We start from the raw sequence: 14,406 nt of genomic DNA on the forward strand, positions 1-14,406 counted from the left end.
TGACTTGGCTAAGAGAGCACTGTCACGCTCTCTCTTAAAGGCACATAAGATATACAGAATAGACAAAACGCACACTGTACTCTATTTTTCCCTAGCAAACTGCAGCAGAAAAAAAAATGGTCTAGTATCACTGCGTCTTGTATACCATATGGTAAACAGCTTTGCTATGTCATTTTCCATAAACATTTGATATTTCAATTCACATCGGGACTGCAGCTACTCTCATGGCAAACAGACCACAATCACTTTCTAGAGGCAAATTATTTCAAACACATTCAGAAAGCCGCACAAATACTCTCACTCACATATGCTTCTTGGTTGCACAAAGAAACATGAGCAGAAACAGAAGCTGCAGTAATACAGGGAGAAGGAGAGAGTAGTAAGACATCCAAGGAAAAAAAAACCAAACCTCTTCTTGATACATCCCTCATCATCTCTACTGACTATCTGGACTAAATATAGAACATCAACTTAACCTTCGAGTTGCTGATTAGATGATGGCAAAAAGTAAACACACACCTAATTTAGGGGGATTTTACAAAAATAGATGCGTACAAACATAAACAGATCTGCAGCAGAGACGGATGTTTAAATATCGGTCTTCTCAGGCCTGCCTGGGTAGCAGAGGCATTTGCATTCTGGAAGCCAGCTGCTTCCCCAGCAGCTCCGTACCCAGGAGAACATCCCAGCACCCCAGTGACATTGTGGCACAGGGAACCACACCGTAAAGCGGCCAGTGCCCTAGGTGCCACAGCCATCAGGGATATCCGAGTGCTCTGGGTGCTGCAGCTGCTGGGTGCACCTTCCCATGGACCAGTTCAGCTTGGCTCACAAGCATCCCCAACTCCAGAAACCAGATCTGTTTTATTTCTTTTAGAGTTACTTGTATAGTTAATTTTTATAGTGCTTCTATGGAAAATGAAACAGTTAAACACCTAAAATACATCCCTGTGCGAGTGCAGGGAACAGACAAGACCAGTTATGACTCTGCCATAACTCAAAGCAGCAGCAGAAATATTGCAAAACACAATCTTCAGATCAAGGAGGGGGGGGGGGGAATAGGCAAAGAATTAAAAAGAAGAAAAAGATAATTAGGAAGTTTCACTCAGCCTCCTCCTGGGCAGCTCTCTGCATGGATTTCAGACCCCAAAGCCATCATCTGAGTGCATGCAACACTGACTGCAGGCCCCTGGTGACCACCACTGAAGCATTTTGCTTGCTGTCTTCTTGATTAACAAACTGAATCCAATGCAAGGATTGACGGGAAATAAAACACCCACAGAGAGCAATTCCTACACTACATAATTTGAAACTATGCAGTGTAACTATAGTCTTCTCTTTAAATAACCTAAGGTTAAATGCGACTCTCTTTTCTTTTTAATTTCCTGATTCCCTCCTACCTCTCAAACTCCATTTGATAAGGATTTTTTAAAATTAATTTTTATTAAATCCCAGAACTGTAACTCAAACAACACAAATCTATCTCCTGCCCCTCCCAGACTCTTTCTGACCTTAGCTGAGGTGTTCGGTATCTTCACACCACAGCTCATCTGTGCCATGGAGATAGCAACAGCTTCTGTCTGTCTTCATTGCTCCACCCAGGCAGCCTGCAAACTCTCTGGGACCCATGCTGCCTCTTCACATGCACATTTTTATTATCAAGTTTAAACAAGGCTTTTACAGTCCACATAAGAGAAGCACGTAAGAGTCATTAGTGACACAACTCGGAAAGGATTTTAATTAAGAACATTACCAAAAGTAGAAGGGGCAGAATCATGACAACCAACCTAGCTAGTCCTCTGACAGCTGATCCTCTTTAACTTGCACTCATTGGTTATTACAACCAAAAGTGGCGACAAACCTCTTTGCAGCACTGTCATTCAAATGCTGGATCCTGCAGCTGAAAGACAGGAATAGCTACCTGGGCTGTCTCAGCAGCACTGGAAGTATCTGTTCCTGGCATAAATGCAGCTTTAACGTGCATGTGCCTCACTGCGTTTTAGCCCTTGGTCCATCAGCTTCCTCGTCATTTGCTGGGGAAGCTGCTTTGATATCAGATAATTTCTTAATTTTTACTTTTAAAATTTTGTTCCTATATCCATTCCTCTACTTCTAAAGTTTCAAACTAATATTCTTTTTAAGAATATAAAGAGCAGGATTATGAGCAATCTGGAAGCTGAAGGAAATACGCAAAAGTGTACAACATAGAATTCTGAGAGACGACAACCCTGCCTGAGAAATCTACTAGTTGTCAGACCTCATTTATCAAATGAGGAAAGTGAGAGGCATGACCACCTGACATCCCGACATACCACACAAATCATCCAACACAACAGTTCAGTGGACTCACATACAAAAACCAAGCAAGCTTACACAAATTGTCCCATAACTACAAGCAGGATCAAAACACACAGCTCTGGTCTAAGCACTGCAGCATCTGCTGAAATGACATTAGTGTCAGTAACTATTGAAACTAATTGGGAGCCCAGTTGTGAACCAGGACATCACTGTACACGGTACTGTACAAACCTGGAACGAAGACTGCCAAAACTAGCCCTGGCACAGGCATGACGTGCACCTTCCAGTGAGGGCCTACAGTTGGACTTCTTTTAGCCCTGGAGTAGTAACTTCTTAAATTTAAATTTTTAAATTACTACTTATCCTGTTCTCCAAACCTGTAATGTTCAAGCAACAGCAACTGTTCTTGATTTTCCTGGCTGCACACATACAGTTTTGATATTACAAGTTTAAAGTACACCCTTCTGCTGTCATACAAGAAGAAGTACACTGCTTCCCACATTGTGCATTTCTCCTCCTTCTTACACATCCCAGTCTGAGACGATACTTAAAAGCAAAACCCAAACTCTCAAATAAATCTTGCTTCTCTGGAGTTTAATTCTGTCCTTTTGTGCTAAGCTGCAACCTCAGTGTGGCATCCAGCAAAGCTACAGGGTTTGGCTTATTCCTCAGCCAAACCAGTCATCAAAAAAACCCAGCTAGGTTGGAACAGTTTGGGTTTTTTTTTTTTAAACTTTTATGTCACCGAGTTGCTTGCATGGGTCAGTCAGTGGAGAGACAGTTGGCACGGAGAAAACATGTTAATAATTCCCTGTACTAGCAGGATAACATTTTACTCAGCTGATGCAGCCCACAGACTGTCTGCAGCAGTGGAGACTATTTTAAAAGAAGCTATAAAGCCCCATGAAATGTGCACCGTGCCAGTAAGCCTGCTGCTTCAGCTAACGGTTCTGCCACTTCCTTTGGCAGTACTGAACATTTAACGGATGGCTCACTCCCTTGCTGCTGTTCGTGCAGTACAGGATGGTATTTGTTTTGATTGCAAAATTAGAAGGTAGCAAGCTTTATGTTAGCATGCAAGCCCAGCAACTCTTTTTTTTTTCCCCCTGGTATAGTATTTCTGCATGGTTACTTGGACACTGATCAAAAACTGGCATAATTCCAGCCCAGCCAGAAACAGCAATATAAATCTTCCCATCAGGGAAAATTATCAAGTTTAAGAGATGTTCTTTGACCTCATCTTTATCTCCACATTATTATTTACATTACAGTAGCACATGGAGGCTGCACAGAGACCAAGGTCCCTCAGCACTTAGCACCCTGCAGGCACACAGTAGGACCCTGTTCCTGCCTCGAAGAGCTGGTGCTCACAATTTACACTTCACACTGCGGGGAAGTGACTTTCCCCAGGGCCACCCAGCAAGTCTGCAGCAGAGCTGAGTGCAGAGCCCTGAACCCTGGCCAGTGCATGGCCCCAGTTTCGTTAGCCAGCCCATCAGAGAAGCAGCACCTCCAAAGCACTGCTGGGCTGTGAGAAAGAAAGAAACCCCCTGAGAAAGCAGGGCAGCTGGAGCAGGCATCCTCATGCTGCTGCTCCAAGCATTACTCCAACCATTGGCTCCTTGCAGCCACCAAAGCAGATGCTCAGTCCCTTTCCCCCCACCAAGAACAGCAATAGCTGGAAGCTTGTGCCACCATATGCTACTCCCCATCTCAAAGAAGCAGCAGCAGGCCCGTGATCATCTTGCCCAGACTTAAAACTGCAGAAGAGGTTTAGTGCACTACTACTACAACTCAACACAACCTTAAAGTCAGATAAGATTATTCATTGAGGGTTGTACTCATTTCATCCTACAGCTATAGAAAGTAAGGGCTACACCACCACTCCTCCAGGCTCCTGAGAAGGAAACAAAGCTGGTGGATGTCCTCCTTTTCCTCCTACTCTGCGTTCCTTTCCCTTCATACAGGAATTGAACTTCAGGCAGCTTTCATTACCTACTAACTCCATACAGCAGGGATGTTCTCTTCAGACACCAGGGATGTGCGATTGGAAACCAAGACTTGAGGACAGACGAGTTGCTTTATCAGCCAACACTGCTCTGGCAGACACACACATGCTATACACAATATGCCATCGCCTCAAGACCTGGGGATGAAGCATTTGCGCTTGGCATCACTGCAGAAAGTGGGAATTTGGCTGGCGAGTGCCCTTATGGCACACTGCAGCTTTGCACTCTGAAACTCCATTCAGCTGTCCTCGTCATCTCCCACATCATTAATTCCACACATCAGGGATTTGCTTTTCATGCATATTGTTTTGAGTACGGTCTCAATAACATCCTGAGACTGGGAGATGCAACTGTGTCCTTAACTTACCTCTGCATGAGAGAGGGAAAAGAGATCACAAAAGATTAAGTCAGTTCCTTGGTTTTTGACTTGGTTAGTTTAATGCTCATCAGATTATGCAGACAGACTTCCCACCCCAGTCTCTCCTTGGCTATTACAAGAGCAGGTGTCTTCCTCAGTAAGTAGCCTGTGGGTTCCTAACCAGTAGATAAGAATCAGACAGAAGTAACTGGTAATTACAAGATTCCGATACATAATCAGGCACCTTTAAGATGCCTCAAACTCAGAGGTACCCAAAAGTCACTTTATCTTAACTATAAAAGCACTGGGGACTTTTATAAGCACCATTCTAGGCACCTCAAGTAACATGATGATTATTACAGGCCACAGTATTTCTCTCCACCAAGTTGCTAATGCCACAGGAAGCACCTCCTGATCAAGTCTGAGATGCAATCTAGATGCATGTCACATACCTCCTGCAACACACAAATCATATGGGGCTCAAGAGCCTTCTGTAGTTTCAGGCACAGGGAATGACATCTCATACTATAGCAAGTTTATCTTCATAGCTTTGAATTTGCTTTTGAGAACAGTTTAAATAACCAGCCTCAGTAATGGATTCGGTGTGGTTGATCTTGCTCTGGAGAGGGAAGTCGGCCAGAATGACCTCTGGACATTTCTTGCAGCCCTACTTTTTGTGACCCTCTGAAAACATGGAGGCAAATTTTAGCTCTGACAGATACTGGTTCTGTGCAAACTCTTGAGTTACATGCAGTCTTGTTAACAAGGCTACAGGAGGAAGGAAAAGTGTGAGCGATTACAGAGCTTACTCTGAGTTTAATTCCTGACTAGAGGAGTTCAGACAGCTTTGAGACCTGACTGTACTTAGATCTCTGAAATAAAGTGAACTGGAAGTACATCAGCAAATTATCAAGGTGACCTACAATTATAATGTTAACAAACGTGTGGTTGTAGCAGTGGAAATCAGGATCTATGACAAGGTTTCAGAGTAGGTGAAGCAGCTGGTGGCTTGCACATCACCACTCTGGGAAGACAAAGTCAAATCAACAGGATGGGAACAGGTAGGTGCTTACAGGAAAATGCTAGTGGTTGTGCCTCTCACAACAAGAAACACCAATTATACCTTTATGGCAATGGAAAAAAAACACTGTTGGGCTGTTTCAGCCTTCATTTTCATAACAGAGATTTGGCACAGAAAGGGAAGTGTTTGGGAGAACCACATGCCTGGGCAGAGTCTGCTCATGCCATTTCTTCCTAGAGGGGAAAGGTGGAGATGCATTGAAATTACCTTGCATGACCCACAGGGTTGAACCCACATCATCTCATAATCAGGGGAAGAGCCAGCAGGCAGTCAAGGTTTACAAAGAAAAAAGAAAAGGTGAACCTGCTTCCGAGAGTATGCTCTCTCTTATCTAGTGCACTACAACACACTGAACGCTCATTTGGCAATTTCCAGCACTTGTAGGGGTTACTGCAGTCCTCCAAAAGCCCATGGGCAGCAGAGGCCCTGCAGCCTCCAACATGAGGAAAAAGGAAGTGCTGGGAAGGTGCTGGCATGTGGCCACATACCACACCAACTCCCAACATGTCAGGAGCAGGATGGGGGAGTGGGGGACCTAGGGAAGGCAGGAACATGGCTGAAGGCACATTGGAATTACGGTACAAACCACATCACAGACAGCAACTCAGTCCTCCTCTGTCATTCAGTAACCACTTCAAGCCCCATCCTGCAAAGTGCTAAGCAACTTTCCCCTCTCGGTAAGTCGCACAGTTTCTGTGGCTCGGCGCCTCTCCACAGACAGCTTTGCAGATTTATCACCTACAAGATACAGCTACTTGGTCAATCAAGATAAATCTCCTTCTAAGGAAAGTTTGGGCAAAGACAGAAACAAACACAAACTCTCCACACTTTTTGGCCCCTCTACCTCAGTCAATCCCTTCTCTAGCTGTTCGTTAGGGAGAGAGAAAATGACAAACGAGGTTAAGTGCTAGATATCTGGGGCTGGAGAGTCTATTCAGACTGATCAGACTTGTGGATGCTCCCACTGCTGCAGTTACAATAGCTATGATAGCTGATCTAGTCAATGCTACCCAGCCCTTAAGATACTTCCTCTCATTGCAGGACTGCTGCAGAATGTGATCCCAGCTAGAGAAGTCCCGTTGTACAAGCATAAGGTGTGCAAAAGCACAGATCTTGTCCTCTTTCATCATGTTTCCTGAAGGACGACAAAAATAAATTGCAGCCTAGTCAAGAAGACTAATTTCCATGTTTACATGAAAGTTGGCCAAGGAGGGAGAAGAAGTTTGATGATCCCAAATTAAAACCTTGCTGATGGGCATAGCAAAAGACTACAGACTTGGCCACAGTTTCTTCAGACTGGCTAATTCTTCCCATTCAGAACAGGAATAAATGCCGTCTACTGGGTGCCTTCTTTGTTATTCCACCTCTCAATGTTTCTGGTATTATCATCACTTCAAACTTCACAGATGGACAGAATCTACTGTTCCACCTCTGCTACCTTTGCTTATGCATTCAAGTCCATACTTCAAGACCATCCAGAACTACAAATCCATTTGCTCACTCAGGTTTGAACCACAGTCGCCCTTTATCAGCAACCTTCATGTCAGCATTCCCAACTGCTCTGTTAGTGGCAGACTGGAACCCTGTGACAGCCTGATGTTCTCACAGACTGCAACAGCGGCAGAGGATCTTTGGATTCCTGTTTGCCCAGCCAGCAGGCTAGACTGCCACAACGCACAAGGAGCAAAGGAGGAAAATGGCACAAATTGGCAAGAGGTAGTAGTCTTAAAAAGAAAAACAAACAAACAAACATCACAGTGCAGGTCAGTACTAAAATCCACCTCCTTCAAGGTTCAGTATCCTAATTCCTCTCTGTTCATCTATTACTTTACAGTCTACCTTCTCCAATGCATGACTTATCCAACACATGATACTACTGCCAATTCATCCTGTGACTCCAGAAATCAGTTTTGGCAATTTCAGGTCAGCAAACCATATTTCAGTTAAATTATTAAAAATAAACAAAACCAAAAACCATACTCTGGCACTGACACAAGCTTCAGATGATACGTGCGTAACAGCAGCGTTTAGGTACACCTATTAAAGCATAACATGGCAACACCCGCACAGGCTTCAGAACTCCTAATGGAATTATTCTACGTCTACACCCTCGCAGGGTTCTCTTTTTCTGCTTTTTAAAGGATATGATCTGCTCAGTTAAACATTTGTGTTCTGAAAAAGAGAGTCTACCCTTCCCGTTTTTAATCAGCATATGGTGCTCTGTGTACTTTTACAGTATAAGAAAAAAACCTCAAACTCACTCAGTTTGATTCAGCATGTAGTGAATAAATTACATAGTATTTCAACAACAGGTTTTGTCACGATTGTTCCTCTTTCTGCACTTTGATTTCCAAAAAGAGAGATTATTGGACACAAAGCATTTTGAAGAAAAGGCAAAAAACAAACATGACAAAACAAGAGCTTGAATACTTCCCTGCTGGGCAGAGCATCTCCAAGCTTCTGCTATACCTGCAAAGAATTGCAAAAAAGACAGCTACAAAATAGGATGCTGACGCTGCAGCTCAGTTTTTGACACCTTATGCTGTAGACTCGTCAGCTCCCCACTTGTAAAACGGGGATATGAGTATTTCCACTACCATCTACATTTAAGTCATTAGTCTTTCCCCATGCATTTATACATTAATTCCTTCTCAGTGTTACAGTTATACCAAATTTTAAGGAAAAAAGCCAACACACAGAGGAAGCTATATTTACAAGGTGTTCAAATACCATAACTTAGGCTTCTGGAAACACTTAACTGTTCTTTACTAAGTACAACACTAATTGTAATTTGAAGAAACTGCAAAGCTAAAACTGCCATCTGCTTTATCCCTTTCCCCATACTGCAGCGCTCTTTAAATAAGTTTCTAAAAGATAAACCACAGTACCCAAGAGGTGCTTCACGGCACCTGTTGGGGCAAGGGAGGAGGGGGTTAGATACAGCCAAATCCCACTTCCAACTGAATGTAGGAGGCTACATGTAGCAGGAAGATTACCTCTTCTTAATGAAACAAAGTACAAAAAGTATTCTGAGCAAAGTACAAAACACAGAGCCCTTGCAAATAGCATTCAATTCCTATATATTACCTATTTAAAGGATTGTTTTCTGCTCTGTGTACCTAATAACCTACACGGCAATTCTCCCGTCCATCACCAGTGCTACATGGCCATGTATCAGCATTATTAATTTCATTTACAAGTGCTCCAGATGTTATCCTTACAGGCAGCTCCATGCAAGAATCGACACAGAAGACAGACTTCTAATAAACAGACACAAATCTGTACGATAACTTGTTAAAGGCATTTCACAGTACACAGCAGACCCATCAAAGTGACTCATTAGAGAAAATACCTTCCTTCACCAGACCTCCCTGGTGCACTTCTTATCCTCCAATGCTTTCTCCTACTCAATTTTTAAATGTTTATGTATTTAAATTATTACAGTTACTATTTAGTAGAACAGATTTGTTTTAGGACAAAAAGCATTACAAGTGTAGTAAGAACAGATGAGCTGGTTTAAATCACGCTCTGGGTCTACAGCTACAGCAATGCAACTTTCCCATGCAAAGCCTACCTAAATCAATACATGACAATCAAGTCAGTTTAAGGGGATGAACAATGAAATGAAAGTGATTGAATTACCCTGACATAAATATACGACTTGTTAGCTGAGCCACAGTAACACTACACTGGGTAATGGGGCAGAGTATGTACACCCACCCACCAAGTTAATTATTGCAGCTTAGCCCACAGAGGAGCAGTAACTTGTTACGCTGCAGTAGCCCTTCCATTTATGACCACTCATCCGCTGTGCACGTTGCCCTCAACAAATTGCATCAACTCAGCTTTTTCTGTTTCCAAACCAATTAAGTGCCTTGTCTTTGAAAAAGCATGTTGTTCCAGAAAAACTCCATGTGTTAACTTAAAGAAAACATAGCCAAACAAGTGCTAAAGGCTGCACATGGTCTGCTATTTCAGATGAGAAGTGCCTTTCTGATTTTGCTAAGGTTGGGCAGGTCCACAAATTTGCTCAGCTATGCAAGGAAGCTGCAGTTCAGCTAAGGTGTGAATAAACTGTGACAGCCAAGCTGCTCCCTGACAAGGCATCAAAGCAGCTTCCACTGCCTGAGTTTACACCTCTTAGACTCCCCATCTGTGGGAAAGGGAAAAAACTTGGATCTTAAGCGTCCATTACCCCTCCCTATGCAGGGAGCAGAGGCTGCTAATTCGAGGGAAGAGGGAAACATGCTCCCCAATGCCTAACACACCCAAGGGAGGGAGGTGGTCTCCCTCTGCACACCCAGAGCAACACTGCTCTCTCCATGGACTGCTCAAGGCAGACAGACAAGATCCTAACAGGAGGAGCTAAGCTTCCCCATGCACAGCTCCTGCGCAGTAAGAACAGACAACCCCTAAGCCTCTCTTAAAGCTCCTGCATATGGATGAAATTCAAGTCAAAGGAAGTCCGACCATGACAGCATAGACACAAATATCCCAATTTATTCCCACATGGCTTGTTCCTGTCCAGGAAAGGAACACACTTTTGGCACACTGGCTGATCCCACACTCCGACAAGTGCTCACTCCAAGAAGAACTTGGGGGAGCATTCACTCTTGGGGCATCTTGAAGGGCTACACTTTAACACTATTTCCCAGACCCTAAACACAACTGCAGCACCAGCAGAGAAGTCGAAAAAGGCAATGCTTTCCAATTCCATTACACCCATACACAATTCCTGCACATACAGGACAGAACATACGTGTGCTCAACGTTATCAGCTTCACTACAGCCTACGGGACAGCATGGTTCCCAAACCAGCCTTGGTAAGCAAAAAGGCTGCTCTGTCCTACATCCCTTCCAGCAAACAGCACAGTACTGCAAACTTTGCACTTGCTCATAGCCAAACCTATTGACCAGGGCAGTTTTAGAAAACAGATTTATCTCAGCACCTCCGTAGTGTTACACAAGGATAAGCTCAGCAGTTGAAAAGACCAAGTCACAGAAGGAGAAATGTGCCTTTCCTTCAATACACATTGGGTTTGGTTATGACAGGCAAGTCAGTCACACAAAGTACATCTCTGCTCATTTAACTATGTTAGTGCACGAAGTGTGGCTGGACCTGTAAACTGCTCCAAGCATACGCGTCAAGAGTGGAACAGCTCTCAAGGCCAGGAAGGAAAACTGCAATCCTTTTCTGTCTCTGCCTCTCTCTTTTTAAAGGAAAGAGAGGAGCAACTGGATCACTCCCAAAGCAAATTGGTGTCAATGAGAACTAAATCTAAACCTCAAAGTTTTAAGCTAAATGGAAGCAGTTCAGCCAGAGCATTTTGTTCCAGATTGGTCCCCCATGCACAGAAATTTCACCTCGGATTGTCTTTGCTACACCTGTTGCATTGCTGGTGGAGAGGAGAATATCAAGCCCTGGTCCCAGCAAAGCAGTGAAACAAACAAACCTTCTCTGCCCAAGTTATCCATGTTGCTGAAATAAATTCAGACATGATGGCGTCTTCTTAACAGACTCAAGCTGCAAAGAGACTGAGGCCTGGAAAGGCATGGAAGGAATCCAAAATAGAGATGTTTCTTCAGCTGGTATCAGTAAGAGTGGGAGAAGGAATAAGGACTAGTAGAAAAAGCAGCACATTATGGTGAATTTCCACACTGCTCTCCTGAAGAATTTAAATCCTTCCCATGTTGGCTTTAGCAACAAGTGGGTTAAAGAGTTAGTGTGCCTCAAATAAAGCTGTTCACCTCCAACAAGCACTAATGATTGACAAAAACACACCAATGTCACAGTACCATACTGTGGAATGAAAAGCTCAATACACATACATCCTTCCAAAATGTCCTGATAGCTCACTAAGCAGCACAGCAAACAATGGCTCCTTCCTAATTCCCAGAACTCTATTGCTCACAGTGGTGTTCTGGGCTATTACTGGAGAATAATGTGGCAATTTAAAAAAAAAAATTAAAAACAACCACCAACAAAACACAACAAACCCCAACAAAACAAAAACAACACACACAACAAAAACCATACAGCTCATGGTAATGATTGGGAAACCCACTACGGATTAATGAATTTTGCACATTAGCAAAGAAGGAGCAACAAGGATTAAAAAGAAACAACCAACAAAAGAGATGCAAAACATTATTTGTTCATTTATTTAGCAAAGTGTAGTTCCGTCTGCCTGAAAGCACCTGATAGCTTACCAAAGTAGACAAAGAGTAATATATTTTGTAAAAGTAATTAAGCCTTTGAAACATGAGACCTCACTACATTACTCAGCTGCTGCCGAGGAGAGGGATTTGACTCCCGAGTTGTTTATGCTGTCAACGAGAGCGATCAGGCTCCCAGATTACTCCAGGGAGAAGGAGCAAGGATCTAGGAGTGCAGCAGGGCTTGGCTGGAAACCCCAACCCACTGCGCAAGTGCCCTCTGCAAAGTAAAGAGGTAAACATTAAACAGCGTCTTTCAGAACATGTCCAATTAAAAGATGTCTCTGTAAAAAGTATGGGAAGCCCCAGCCTTCACCAGGGCAAACTGTGCACTGCCTTCATCTCACTGAGGCTCCTCGGGGAAGAGACCCACCCTCAGGCCAGGCAGACCAGATCCCCAGCCCGCAGGCATGGTTTGTGCATACCAAGAACCTCCGTTAGACTCCCCACCATCTCAGGAGATGACAAGGATAAAGTTTTAAACACATGGTTCTTAACTCAGGAAAGAAGTACTTTGCAAGATTATTAAGAACTGTGATTTAAGTCATCACACCTAGTGCAGTTAACAACAGTGCAAAGAAAAGCCTAGCTATGAAGCCTACTAAAATAACTGCACTTTCAGACACTAACAAAACCAGCCTTCTTTAGAGCAGATAGTGAAAGCATGCTGCCTAGCATGCTTACTGAGCTGGAACATCAAGCTTCTTCAATATGCTTTTCTTTTAAATATATTTTAAATTACAAGAACTGAAGTTTTTGAAAGCACCTCAGTGCTTAAATGACAGTTTTATTTCCAGAAGCAACAGAGCCTAGTTTTTATTTGAAGTTAATGGAACAAACACTCCAAAGTCAGTTTTGAGAACACTCAGACACTTTACATTGCACATGCATTCTTTTTTAATTTAAACTCTGCATGCATAGGTCACTAAAACTAAAAAGCCTTTCATTGGAATAGCTACTGTCTCAGCACTCAGCACTATACAGGCAGTGAGTACAGAAGACAATATTGCAATCAAGCTTATACTGAACATTGAACAACACTGTTACCCCCTCCCCAGCCCTTTTATTAAGCATTGTCTCAAAGCACTAAATACATGCATGAGTGAATATTTTTAACCAGTGTGGACTAAAGAGAAAGAAATACACAATCTTAGCATTTATTCTTTCCAAAAAGGAAGGTTTTGAGGTCAGGAGTTACCCTGTTACAGCAGGAGCCTCCCAGTGTATTATTAAACACTCCCTGAACTTCTGAGCTAACAAAATAAGGCACACAGCAGTCTGCTACTGCTGTGATCTGCAGATTAGGAGGCAGGACTTCACATTTACAGTACACTCAAGCAGCTGGGTAGTTGTAAGCAATACAGATCAGGGGTTTTTTTGCTTGTAAAGCAACCAGGCTGCTTTGGGGATTTCTTGTTTGTTTGGATTGATGCATATTTATTCTGCACTTCTCACCCATACATTGCAGCACATACGGTAGTCCCCAAGTCCTCTCTAACACCTTGATTTATCACTGTGTGAACTAAAGACAAGGGTTTCAGCTTCAAACCTACATTTCCAGTTTAATTTAGAGACACCCCCTCAGCACACTCACATATACTGAACACATTAAAAATACTAACAAGCATATTAAAAAACCAATTCTCTATCCCCAGCAAGGAACAGCAGGTGTGCTTTGCTAATTTTGTTATCCCCTAACCTACTATTAACTAGTGTCAGGGAACTCAAGATGTAAAAAAAAAAACAAACAAACAAACAAAAAAAACCCATAAACGTTCAAAGTATTAGTGAAGCCATCGCATTTGCTTATCCAAAACAAGTTTATTTTTGTAACTTTTGATTCCTGAAGACATAAGGTATTATAAACAGAACTGTCACAGAACATTTAGCATGAACCTTACAGAATGCATGCTCCACGTTGTCAAAAGTCATTTCTGTAATAAACATTCACTATTAACACCCTGCACCTCTGAACCACGGAGCTTCAAGACGCGCACAGATCTGCGACCTCAACACTACAGTTTTGTCTGAAAGTGAAACCAAGCAGGCTACAAATAATGCTCTATCCCCAGCACCCAGGGAGGTGCAAAAAGCAAACATGCAGTATAAACAGAGGAGAAGTACGGCCGAGTTTTGAAGTTTTACATTTTATTATCGGTAGCATTATTTATAGCATGACACTTCTATATATAAAACTGTGATCTGCGTTTCTTTTTAAACCTATAAAGCATATAAAGTTTAGGCAACGAACCCTTTAGTTTCCATTTATTTGCGAAAGTTCGGTAAACACCAGGTATTTACACGACCGAAGTAGCTGTATATATACATACACACAAATAGACGGACACGGACAACACACGAAACGCGCACTTTTCAGCGCACCGTATGCAGCCTGCACAGAACCTTTTTCCAGCTCACAAGCCAGCGACCCAGGCGGCGGCGGG

The sequence above is a fragment of the Pterocles gutturalis genome, unplaced genomic scaffold (assembly GCF_000699245.1).
Source record: "Pterocles gutturalis isolate BGI_N339 unplaced genomic scaffold, ASM69924v1 scaffold599, whole genome shotgun sequence".
Classification (NCBI taxonomy): Eukaryota; Metazoa; Chordata; class Aves; order Pterocliformes; family Pteroclidae; genus Pterocles; species Pterocles gutturalis.